This window comes from Felis catus, chromosome D2 (assembly GCF_018350175.1).
Source record: "Felis catus isolate Fca126 chromosome D2, F.catus_Fca126_mat1.0, whole genome shotgun sequence".
Classification (NCBI taxonomy): Eukaryota; Metazoa; Chordata; class Mammalia; order Carnivora; family Felidae; genus Felis; species Felis catus.
In genome coordinates, this window is record NC_058378.1 from 8,531,454 (window position 1) to 8,544,352 (window position 12,899).

The window sequence follows — 12,899 nt, forward strand, 5'->3', positions numbered from 1 at the left end:
AACTCTTGTCTGAGTTTTAATCTGCCCCCCTCTGAAGATTTCAGACTTGCCAGGCCACACAAGGGCGTAAGCCAATTCCTCGAAATCTCTCTCTCTCTCTCCACACACACACACACACACACACACACACACACGGTCATGTTTCTCTGAAGAATCCTGGCTCATAAACCCAGTCATCAATCCTAACAGGGCCCAAATACGTCTAAATTCTTAGGGTGCACGGACAACAGGACGTCACTGTGCAAAACCCAATACTTCACCTGTCATTTGGAAGCGCGCTGGAGGTAAGTTTGCTGAATGGAAATCGAAAATGCCACAATTTCAGTACGAGGCTCTTCTCAGCTGTGGTTAGATAAACTTACTAAATTTAAAATTGAGTTCTTTACCCAACCCATTGCTTCCAGCCATTAAAAGACCAGCTGTGGACCCCAGTGCACAGTCGCTTCAGCAGCTGTAATACCCTAATGGTTATTTTCGGACCGGATTGCTTATATTCTAGTCTCATTTATAAACCGTTTTCTAACATCTCAGTTTGTATTAAGGACGACATTCATTTTTGTTAGTGCTGTAGCCCACAGAACATATCCCAGGGAGAGATTTGATTTATGCTGAAAAGTCTTTAATTACTACATAAGGCCTGACCACGGAGTGTAGAAATTAAGCTTGAACTTGACAGCCGAATTCCCATGTAAATCACGAATAATATTAAAGCTGCAAATGGGTCGATGTTTCTTTACTGAGTCAATATGTAAAACGTGTTTGGAAGGCATCCATGTTTTGTTTTCGGCACCCCTTCATCTGTCTTTGTCCCTACTATACAAGAATGTAATTCACCGCAAGACCCCTTTGGACTTCTGCTCCTTCTGTCATTCCTCTCCTTTCCTGTCCTTCCTCCCACTGTCCCCCCACCACCGGCGTCTCTCAGCCTCTTTCATCTTCAATATGTGAGATGCATCCTCCTTAATAGCACTTTCAAAACAATTAAAATGGAAGCCATCTGTATTTCAAACAACATACTACATTATGAGCAGAAAGACTATGTCCGAAAGACTGTTTAGGAAATGAAAGTTAGCTAAGATATGTTCTAATTAATATGCTACTTTCACAGTTAGGATGAGAGCTAGGGCTCTGGCCAGAATGTAAGCACCCACGAGAGTTATTGCTTACTATTTAATGTATATTTGAATTTACCCTGTCATTCAAATACAACCTGATCATGAACTTTAATGACTGGATAACAAATGTCTTTACATTGATCAACATTAACATATCATTCTAGAACATTCTATATGCCAGGCAACGCACATTACATTTGTAATATGACGATCATAATCCCTTTATGAATGAGGAGACAGCCCCAATATGAGGTAGGGGGAGCCGGTACATATGGAAAGACAACAAGGCTTGAGGAAATATTGTGGTCTTTTAATTGGGTAAATATTTCCAAATTCATGCAAGAGAAAGGGAACAGCCTTGAAGGGATGATGCAAATAGGAACTATTTGAACTCATAACAGAGGCACATAATGTTGCTCCGAGAAGACGGCAGCTCTAAGCCTGGACAGGTAGGACACGTTCTGAGGTTGGGGGTTGTAGTTTGAGCACTGGGTGTTGGATGGAAACCAATTTGACAACAAATTTCATTAAAAAAAAAAAAAAGCACCAGTAAAGCTGTAGTGGAAAACCAAGGAATAGGAAATGAAGGAGACAGGAGCCCATTCTCCCAGACGACTCTTTCTAAAAGCCTTCCCCTCGATGGCTGGATCTGACCCTTCAGGTGTCTGGATGTCACTGACCTTCCAATCCAAATGACCTGCCTTCCTTTTGCCCCCACCGATCTTTGTCCTGCGACACCATGTATGGGAGCCATAGCGCTCACCATAGCATGAAATTATTATTTCCATATCTTTGCTGGGCTGGAAGCTTGGGGAGGGCAGTAATCTTGTTAATCTTACTCCTCAGAGCACTACCTAGCACGTCATTGTTGAGCGGATAAATGATTAATGAATGTTGGAATGATGAATCCATGAATGATGGGTTAATTGGTTGACTGAATGAATGAAAAACTGAAAGAACCGACGTGCTTCCCAGAAGAAGCAATAGACCCTAAAGGATGAGCTTGGCAGGTGGGAAGATTTGTATTCAAATTTGGGCTCCACCCCATACCCCTGTGTGTGGCCGAGGGACTTGGCATCTCTGATCCTCCACTGCTTCATTTATAAATTGGGTAACATGTCCTACCTTTGGAGCTCCTGGGTGGCTCAGCTGGTTGAGCATCCAACTCCTGATTTCGACTCGGGTCATGATCGCGTGGTTCGGGGGATCGGGCCCCCCATCAGGCTCTGCACTGACAGCATGGAGCCTGGTTGGGATCCTCTCTCTGTCCCTCTCTGCCCCTCCCCACCCTCTCATGTCCTACCCTTTTCAGTGGCTGTGAAGATAAAGAAGATATCATATGTGAAGTGAGTACCATAGCACCTGTGTTAGTTACCTAGGGCTGGGTAACAAATTACCCTGGAACATATCAGCTGGAAACAAGAGTATTTATTATCTCACCAGTTCTGTGGGTCAGGAGTCTGGGAGCAGCTAGGCTGGGTCTGTCACGATCCTGCAACCAAAGTGTCAGCTCAGCTACAGTCATCCCCAGGATTTTCTCCCATGGTCTCATAGGAGCCTCTCTGCGTGCTGTCTCTTAGTATGGCAGCTGGCTTCCCCCAGAATGAGCAATCCAAGAGGCATCTAGAAAGAAAGTTCAAAACAAGTGACAAGTCTTCTCATAACACAATCTCAGAAGTGACATCTCATTGCTCTAACCATACTCTGTTTGTTGGAAGTAAGTTATTGGTTCTTGCTTACACTCAAGAAGAGATTACAGAGGAGGCAGGGGTCAATGGGGCCATCTTAAAAGTCTGCCAGCACAGAACCCGAGTGTGGTAAGAGTAACACAGCTAACATTTAACATGGTTACCTATTGTGTATTTTATCTTAGTTCTCACGCAGTACTGTGAGGGAGGTAGAATAGTCAGCCTCATTGAGTGGATGAAGAAACTGAGGTAAGGAGAGGTCAAGTAAGTCTAGAAAAGCCCCACAGTTAGCATGTAGCATCCTTAGTCTTCAAACAAGTTCATCTGAACCCATGGCCTTTTTAAAAAAACTTTTTAATGTATATTTATTTTTGAGAGAGACAGAGACAGAGACAGAGCAGGGGAGAAGCAGAGAGAGAGGGAGACCCAGAATCCGAAGCAGGCTTCCGGCCCCGAGCTGTCAGCACAGAGCCCGACACAGGTCTCGAACTCACGAACTGCGAGATCATGACCTGAGCTGAAGTCGGATGTTCAGCCAACTGCCCCTGAACCTATGGTCTTAACCTCAGTGCTAAACTTCCTCTGACAGACGAGTTTAATAGATGCTAGGTGTTGTCATTAAACGCAAGGACAGCAAGTGGTAGACAATACTCAAAGAGCGGAATTGGAGGAAGAACTCAGGAGATGGGTAGCTTGATTCACGAAATGGAGACAGGAGCTGAAGTTTCACATCCAGGAAAAAACACAGCAGTTTCCCGTGAGTGGAGCCCAGTGAGGATGGCCATCGAGAGAGCATGTGGGAGGTTAAAAGTCACGGGTCAGGCTCAGAAAAGGAAAAGTCTTGCTAAAGTATCAGAGCCTTACAACGAGGGACAGCAGCTGAGGCAAGGACGCCTGGGCCGGAGCCATAGAGCCTTCAACATTTGCCACAATACAAAACATATGCTGTGATTTTTTTTTTTCTAACACGGAGGCTTTCAAGGGTAAAAAATTTTGGCCTGGAACTCCCAGACTAAGTTATTGGTTTTGGCTTGAGAAAAAAAAAAAAAGAGCATTTACTGAAATGACATGCACCCTTTCATCTATCTCCCTATATTTTAAAATATTGGTTTAAACATGATCCACGACTCGAGGGCCGAGCTTGCATCACATCCCTGGAAATGAAGTAATGACTCTCCATGTGACATCTGGCAAACTGTCCCGGCACTCCAGGCCTTGGGAACACTTGTTATGCTTCCAGCAAAAACAAGTTGTTAAAGGATGAAGGAGCAGTCTCTCTCTTCTAAACTAAACATGTGGTCAGAACATGTGGTCAGAGGACAGGAAACAGCAGAGAAAGGTAATTTGATTTGGACTCGTGCTTGCTCGTTACGTCCAAATAGAGAGTCACAAAGGAAGCCACAGCTGGGGTTCAGATAATCAGCCGATAGTACTGACAGAGCCATAACAGTGTGTCGTTGAATTCTCCAAGGAAAGAAAGAGAGAGAGAGAAAGACAGAGAGAGAGAGAGAAAGAGAGGAGTTCTTGATCACTCTCTAACTCTGGGCCAGGATATGGAGTGCCGAAGTACGAATAACACGTAATAAGCTCTTTTATTCACAATGTGTGACTCACTTTAAGAAATGCAGTGTGGGGGCGCCTGGGTGGCGCAGTCGGTTAAGCGTCCGACTTCAGCTAGGTCACGATCTCTCAGTCTTGTGAGTTTGAGCCCCGCGTCAGGCTCTGGGCTGATGGCTCAGAGCCTGGAGCCTGTTTCCGATTCTGTGTCTCCCTCTCTCTCTGCCCCTCCCCCATTCATGCTCTGTCTCTCTCTGTCCCAAAAATAAATTAAAAAAATAAATAAATAAAAAATAAAAAAAAAAAAGAAATGCAGTGTGAGGTTTTTAAACTGGAGAATGAACTATTTGGATCATGACTTTGTCGCATTCATAAGTGTTGTTTAATTTAGGAAAGGATTCTGTTAAGCCATCAGAGTTTTTACTCCTCAGAAGTTTGCTAAGAATCATGGCATTGTAAGGTTCAGGAGGCCAGAGTAGATCTGGGAAGGGCTGACTGGGGACAGGACCAGAGAAAGAGCTCACCTTGCCTCTAGGAAATAAAGTTTGACTTGATCACACTACTGATCGGTCAGAAATAAGGTTGGGACAAGGACCAGGCTGGCTGCAAAATGGAATTTGCTTATAATGGTTGTGGTTTGGAAGAGAGTAGGACAAGCATATCCTCTTTCAGGAGTCCTTATATTTACCGCATTTCCCTCATCCTAGAGAAATCTGAATGAAGCTCTTTCTACCTGAAGAGAATCTGAGGCAAAGTTCTTGTAAGGGGGTAGGATCTCTGAGGTGTTGAAAATCATGGAATTCTATTATTTTCTTTGAGTACTAGGACATCACAAGTTCACACTTCACCAGCTCAGTCCGCGTACAACATCCAAATACACACTCTTGGAGGGGAGAGTCCAGTCTACGCCATATTTGCGCTTCCTGCTCTGCCCAAGGTGCTGGGTGAGCTGCCGTGAACGTTGAATGGGAACCCCTAGCATATCAACCCCAAGGGCTTAGATCCACAGCCTGATACCTCCCCGCTCCACTTCTCACCACCCGAGTATATCATCCCCAAAAACAGCAGTCAAAAGCACGCAAGGAAGGCTTCTTTGGAGTCCTAACTGATTCATGGAAGCATATATCCATTAATTAACTGATGGACTTGCTTATGGAGCACCTTCATGTTGGGCACTGTCCTAAGTTCTAAGGATCAAAAGATAAACAAGACACAATACCTTTCCCAAAATGGCTTGTTTTTTTTTTTTTTTTTTGGTACACTAAAAGCATGATTCAATTTAGAAAACTTCTGTTTATAATGCGCTTACCGGAAACACACGTGTTGACTACAGCTGTGTACATCTAGAGTCAAAGGAGCAAACCGACAAGAAAGCATTCAAAGTGTATCACGTATCCATATAGGATGGATTTGCCATCTTGGCAAATGAAGTATAACACACATACGTGAACAGCCATGGCACAGCCAAAACTATAAATACAGACACTGCTTAACAAAGTCTCTGACACTGAAGACTGGGGCTCTGGATCTATTTTCTGACTTGCCGTTGAGCAAGTCGTCTGTAAAATGGACGAATAAAAATTGCCCCACATTATTGTAGTCTCCACACTTAGCCTATAGTAAAATGATAAATCCTTCTTTTTGTTGCGGTTGTGGGTTGTTTTGTTGTTGTTGTTGTTGTTGTTGTTGTTTTGAGAGAGAGAGAGAAGGAGAATGAGCAGGAGAGGGACTGAATGGGGTGGGGGGACAGAGGACCCGAAGTGGGCTCTGTGCTGATAGCAGAGAGCCCGATGTGGGGCTCGAACCCACAAACTGCAAGATCACGACCTGAGCCAAAGTCGACGTTTAACCAAGTGAACCGCCCAGGTGCCCCCAATACTTCTCAAATAGATTAACTGAGTAAATACGGATCTCATCTGTGTTATTAAATGTGTTCTCATTCTCTTAGAATACAAAGAGCCCTAAGAGATCATCCTTCGTAAGGATGCATGTGAAATCACTCATGTACTCAACAAATAGGTGGCGAGACCGTGCCCTGTCCTGGGCACTGTGGAGCCAGTGGCGAACAGACTGACTCCCTCTGGAGTGAGGCCAGTTATAAGTTTATTCCAGGAATCTAGGTAAGATTTTTTTAAAAAGATTTTATTTTCAAGTAATCTCCACACCTAATGTGGGGCTCGAACTCACAACCCAGAAATCAAGACTCACACTACTCCACCGACTGAGCCAACCAGGTGCCCCTCTAGGAAATATTTTTAAGAGACTTCAAATAATATATGGTTGAGCCTTGGGCCTGTTTCATCATCTTACCTCACGAGTGGGAAATGATCCTATTTTCATCTATAATAATTTTGCTTCTCCCTTCCTTCCAATCCTCTTGGTATCTTCTACATTATTTTTTGGTCAAGCCATCGGCATTAGAGTAATCCTTTTCAGGAATGATATTTCAATATATTTTACAAACAGTACAGCTTTAGCAACAAGCTGATATGGGCCACAGGAGTAAAGCCCAGTCCTGAACGTAATCTCTTGAGACCCTGGACTGTGAGGAGAGGCTGGGAAGGGTCATGGGTGGGGGCTGCAAATAGCAGAGTGATGGAAGGGGTTGAGGCTCAGGACAGCGTCTATGCACCAAAGCTGTCAGCTGGGATTTCAACAAGACCACAGATGCTAAATAAAGCACTTGCATACCCAGTGTCTGGCTACCACAGAGCTCCAAGCAATGCTAAGCTTTAGGAACGTTTCCTCTGCTTCCACGATACTCTGCGAAATTAAACCGCTCATCTGTATAACCCATATTTCAAAGTGGCCATGTGTAGACTTGTACATAAGCTCTTGATTTTTGTTAAAATGGCAACTTCTGGTTTGCGTCACACCTAAAACTGGGTAGAAATTAAAGACCTTTGCTGTTTCCCATTCTCCATTGGAAAGAGTGGTTTCAGCCTCTGACGTCTGCTTTCATAGTGGTTACACCCAAGGACCTAGTCATGAGGATTGCCCAAAATGGCAAGAAGCTGCCATTTCAGTCACTGTTGTATCTTGTTTACATAGACTGTTATTTGTTTAATAGAATAGCCTGGATTGCTTCTGGTTGTTTGGGGTTAGAACAAAGACTTAAGGAGAGCAAATCAGCTTGTTTATCTTTAGTTCAAAACAAGAGAAGAGGCTAACCTTACTATAAAGCACTGGGGGATCCTGGATTGCCTCAAGGGTTCAGGTGAAGGACGCTGCGGAAGGTGGCTGTTCCTGAGACTGAGTGAAAAGACAGGGTCAAAGGCAGGAAGGCCTCTTGGTGAGGATATATAGCCCAGTGGGCGTGCCTGCTCTTTCGATACTTTGAGGAAAAGTCCCCTGAGCACTCAACTGAGAAAGACCAGGAGGACAAGAAATCATTCCAAAGAAAAACAATGTAGAAAACAATCCTGTTTCATTTGGTCCTCTGGTTTTTGCTCTGGATTAAGGGCCAATTATAGTATTAATTCATTAAACACAATGAAAAGGGATTCTTTTAATTTTTAAGTGTAAAAATTTTTAATTAAGTTTATTTATTTATTTATTTAGAGAGAGAGAGAGAGAGAGAGTGTATGTGTGTGTGAGCTAGAGCAAGAGAGGGGAGGGGGAGGGGCAGAGAGAGAGGGAGAGAGAAAGGATCCCAAGCAGGCTCTGCTCCAACAGCACATACCCCAACGTGGGGCTCAGACTCATGAACCGTGAGATCATGACCTGAGCCGAAATCACAAGTCAGATGCTTAACCGACTGAGCCACCCTGGTGGCTTAGAATGTAACAGACCATCTTAGGATGTAACAGACCATCAATGGCCTCAGCACTGTCTCCCCACTTTCTAGCATCATACCTATCATGAAGGAAGCACCCAGAGGAAAAAAAAATTCTTGAAGGAATTATGACAAATTCATAAATACAGCCTAAAAATAGAGAGTCTAAATGTCGACTTCCTACACTATGACATTCCCATGGAGTGGCTTCAATTTCCTGGGCAGTTTCACAACAAAAGTTAATTGGCTTTGTCAAGTGTGCTCTCTCACCCCATGGCCACTTTCACAACACACCATTTATTAGCAGATGAGAGTTATATAGCGATAAGTAAGCAAAACACTCAGATTCATTCATTTCTCTTCCGGCAAGCATGCATCATGTCAAACGCGGTGTTGGGGGCCCAGCGTACAACTGAACAAGAAAGAATCAGCTCGTGGCCTGGAAGAGCATACCTTCTGTTGCTCAGATTGTGGAAAGGGCCAGACTGCAAGGCGGAGTGATTCTCTCTAGCTTACTATTATCTCTGATTACTACGTACCGTGGATAGTCGCTGCCTCCATCTGAAAACTACAGAGGTTAAGGTCTCCTGCGTGCACGTGGCAGTTAGCACATCTGAAACCTCTAGGAAGCCCGTCTTCTCTTCTTCCTAGAACCAGCGTCACTTCCTTATATCGGGGAGGCGCTTTTATAGACATCTTCCATTTTTGGCCCATAGCAAAAGAGTTGAGAACTTATCATTTGCTCTGGTTTTTCACAGAACAACAGTGAAAAGACGTGAAGCTCCAGCAACCGGCCTATTTTCAGTAGAGTGCATGCTAGAACTTATTTTTTCCAAAACCAGACATAAATCCGTGTTGTCTGTACAACATGCATAGGCCCAGTTTTCTCTGGAAAACAATAGCTAACATGCGAAGGTCAGCTCATCGGTGTGGTTCAGGGCCAGGAACATGGCCAAGTAGCTGCCCGCGCAGGGCTGGCAATGATCTGTGGTGTGTCTGGACCCACTGTGCTGTCCGCCGTTGTAACCACTGTAGGGCCTCGCCCTTGTCCATAGGGCTGCCTGTGTAACAAGCAAACAAAAGTCATTATTGACAGGGTTGTTCACAAAATTATTGAACCAAGAGAGGACATCCAAGATCAAGAAGCTGGGGCATTGAGACCAAAAAGGGAAACTAAGATGGGGTGAGGGAAAGGCTGAAAGTGGACAGTCCAATATCAGGGCCAAGAACCAATCCGCTGCATAAAGGGATACAGAGATGCCCAATGCTCAGATGCGGAGCCAGAAGGATGAACATCTGAGAACGGGCTTGGGAACACCCAGCACGGGTTCAGATTCTTACGCCCTGACACAAAATGGCAGATTTTGGCAGTATGTAGAAAGCGTGGAAACAGGTAGAAAACCCCTTCACTTACTTGCGTGGATAACATGACTTGCTATGGGAAGAATTCTGCATTCAGTTCGCTTTCCCAATTGATGAACCTCCGAGCTCCTGTCTTCTCCCCTTCCTCCCTAGGGCACAATAGACACCCTGTAACCATTAAGAGAAGGCTCTTCGTCAGCTTGTGTCCCTTTTTGTCAGTTCCCGACTGTAATTTGAAATACAGGCATACCTCAGAAATACTGCAGGGTTGGTTCCAGACTGCTTCAGCAAGGCGAGTATCTCAATAAAGCGAGTCACATGAACCTTTTGGCTTCCCAGTGCACATAAAAGTTATGGTTACACTATATTGTAGTCTATTAAGTGTACAATATCAGTATGTCTAAAAAGCAATCTACGTATCTAGGGCACCTGCGTGGCTCTTGATTTTGTGGGTTCGAGCCCCACGTCTGGCTCCACACTGATAGTGCAGAGCCTGCTTGGGATTCTCTTTCTCTCTCCCTCTCTCTGTGCTCCTCCCCTTTTCATGCTCTCCCTCTCTCAAAATAAATAAATAAATAAATAAACCTTAAAAATAAACAAATAAATAAAATAAAAATATTGATGCAGAGACATGAAATGAGCAAATGCTGTTGCAAATATGGAACCAATAGGCTTGCTTCCCACAGGTTTGCCACAAACCTTCAATTTGTAAAAAAAAAAAAAAAAAAAAAAAAAAAGGCAATATCTGCAAAGAACAATTAAGTGAAACACAGTAAAACAAGGTATGCCTATAGTGGTAAAAGGGACAGAACAATCAACAATTGTGACTATCAGGGCACCTGGGTGGCTCAGTAGGTTAAGCATCCGACTTCTGCTCAGGTCATGGTCTCGAAGTTCGTGAGTTCAAGCCCCGCGTCAGGCTGTGTGCCGACAGCTCAGAGCCTGGAGCCTGCTTCAGATTCTGTGTCTCCCTCTCTCTCTGCCCCTCCCTCAGTCACACTCTCTCTCTGTCTCAAAAATGAATAAACTTTAAAAAAATTAAAAAAATAATCATGACTATCAATGGGATGGGGATCAATAGTGCGCTCAATCATCCAGATGCTTAAACAAACCTAGACTTTACTTTCCCCGCCAAGAAAACATTGAGAATCGCACAAGCATTTGAGCACATTGAGTTGCAATTCTTGTTCAGTCATGTGACTGTACAAGTTACTGAGTCTATGTCCTATCCTTGGGTATTTGGCTGTTTCCAACTTACTGTGATTGTAGAAGAATGCTGATATAAATGCTCATGAATTCTTGGAAGCATCTTTCGGGGCCCTGATAAGAGAAGTGGATTTCTGCCACACTGTTTTCTATCACTCCATTGAGATGCAACGTTTCAGATCGCTCCTTTTGATAAATGATCACCAACTCCTGCTTCCATAAAATCACATCCCAGCCAGAGTTCATGGCCCCATCGGGCCTCTGTTTGTCTGAGAAGAGAGAAGAGATTCACAGCAGACACTCCTTTAGATTTATATTTTCACATAAGTCTTTTTGTGGCCAAAGATGTTGCCTATCCACTTACAACAGCAAGTTCATAGTGAGACACAGTGAGAAAAAAGGCTTGTATAAAACTTCGTGCCTAGGACCTAGTGAGGTGTGAACGTTGCCACTTTAACTTCAGTGACTGTGCACCTGATATGAACACCATGGCTAAATGTCACGACTTTGCGATCATTTGAAGCATTTGGAACCCACATTTTTAAAATCTGGGTACAACTGTCAGTGTTTCCTAATGCCTTGTCTATCCATAGTTAAAATGTGGGCTAAGCATTATCCAGAAATTAAGGAGACACTAGACACGCCTTTTCGCTCTTCCAATGGCGTGATACGAGGCTTGAACTGCTTGCGTACCGGACCTCGAACCTCAGATTTTCCCATTTGGGGTCAGAATCGGGGACCGATTAGGAGGCAGAGGCCTGTCACTGCCCACTTCAGCTGTCTCCCGCATCTCACCATGAAGGCTCTGTTGTCTCTATTAAGGAAAATCTGGGAATCTAACATGCAGAACAGTAGCGATAATTTCCATTTGTCAAGCCCTTCAGCTGCATTTCGGACAAGCCATCTCCTTCAACGTTGCCAACATCCCCGGCCACCTGTGAGGTGAATAGAATCATTTCCTTCATTTTCCCAGTCAGGAGGGCAGTCTCATACAAGACTCTAACTCAAGATGCCACCGAGGGCTAACGCCGAGATTAAAACAGAGCCGCAGCCCCAGATGGATGATATCGGCTACCATGGATGCCCAAGACAACGAACAAAGTAAAGGTGGAGAGAATTAAAAACACTGCTTTGGCTGTTGGTGGGAATGCAAATTGGTGCAGCCACTCTGGAAAACAGTGTGGAGGTTCCTCAAAAAATTAAAAATAGACCTACCCTATGACCCAGCAATAGCACTGCTAGGAATTTACCCAAGCGATACAGGAGTACTGATGCATAGGGGCACTTGTGCCCCAATGTTTATAGTAGCATTCTCAACAATGGCCAAATTGTGGAAAGAGCCTAAATGTCCATCCACTGATGAATGGATAAAGAAATTGTGGTTTATATACACAATGGAGTACTACGTGGCAATGAGAAAGAATGAAATATGGCCCTTTGTAGCAACATGGATGGAACTGGAGAGTGTTATGCTAGGTGAAATAAGCCATACAGAGAAAGACAGATACCATATGTTTTCACTCTTATGTGGATCCTGAGAAACTTAACAGAAGACCATGGGGGATGGGAAGAAAAAAAAAAGAGGTTAGAGAGGGAGGGAGCCAAAGCATAAAAGACTCTTAAAAACTGAGAACAAACTGAGGGTTGATGGGGGGTGGGTGGGAGGGGAGAGTGGGTGATGGGAATTGAGGAGGGCACCTTTTGGGATGACCACTGGGTGTTGTATGGAAACCAATTTGACAATAAATTTCATATATTGAAAATAAATAAATAAAAAATAAAAATAAAAACAGTGCTTTGGGAGATATTTAAGTTACAGGAGGAGAAAGACAAGACCGTGAAGCTACAAGCATGGGTTATGGGAGAATCTGAAGGCAATGACAAAAGAGACATGATTCTCAAATGCCATCAAATTCCAGAGTAGTAATAGAATGCCTAGCATACAGCTATTGCTCATATAAAAGGATTAAGGTAAGTGGTGTTGAATATCCAGCTCAGATCAGGTATAAGTAATGGTGTGTGTGTGTGTGTGTGTGTGTGTGTGTGTGTATGTGTGTGTGTATGTGTGTGCACTTCAATAAGAGGCTGTAAGAGAAGGAGGCGGCTGGATGATGCTGAGGTTTGACGCCTGCAGGTGCTTAGGTGGGGAAAGAGCGCAGCAGGGTGGCCACCCTGACATGAGGGTCCGGTGGGGGA

The 12,899-nt window shown here is 44.1% G+C and overlaps 1 long non-coding RNA gene across 2 annotated transcripts; it reads right to left on the reverse strand.

Moving 5' to 3' along the window:
- Nucleotides 1-2,527: 2,527 nt before the first annotated feature.
- LOC109492969 lies at nucleotides 2,528-11,883 on the reverse strand. Of its 2 annotated transcripts, none has more exons than XR_002146986.3 (4): nucleotides 10,756-11,883; nucleotides 9,550-9,646; nucleotides 8,675-9,196; nucleotides 2,528-2,738 (listed from the first exon to the last, which is right to left on the reverse strand). It is a non-coding gene; the product is annotated as an uncharacterized LOC109492969 (long non-coding RNA). The 2 variants fall into 2 exon arrangements; XR_006586844.1 differs by having other exon boundaries at nucleotides 9,550-9,665.
- Nucleotides 11,884-12,899: the final 1,016 nt, after the last annotated feature.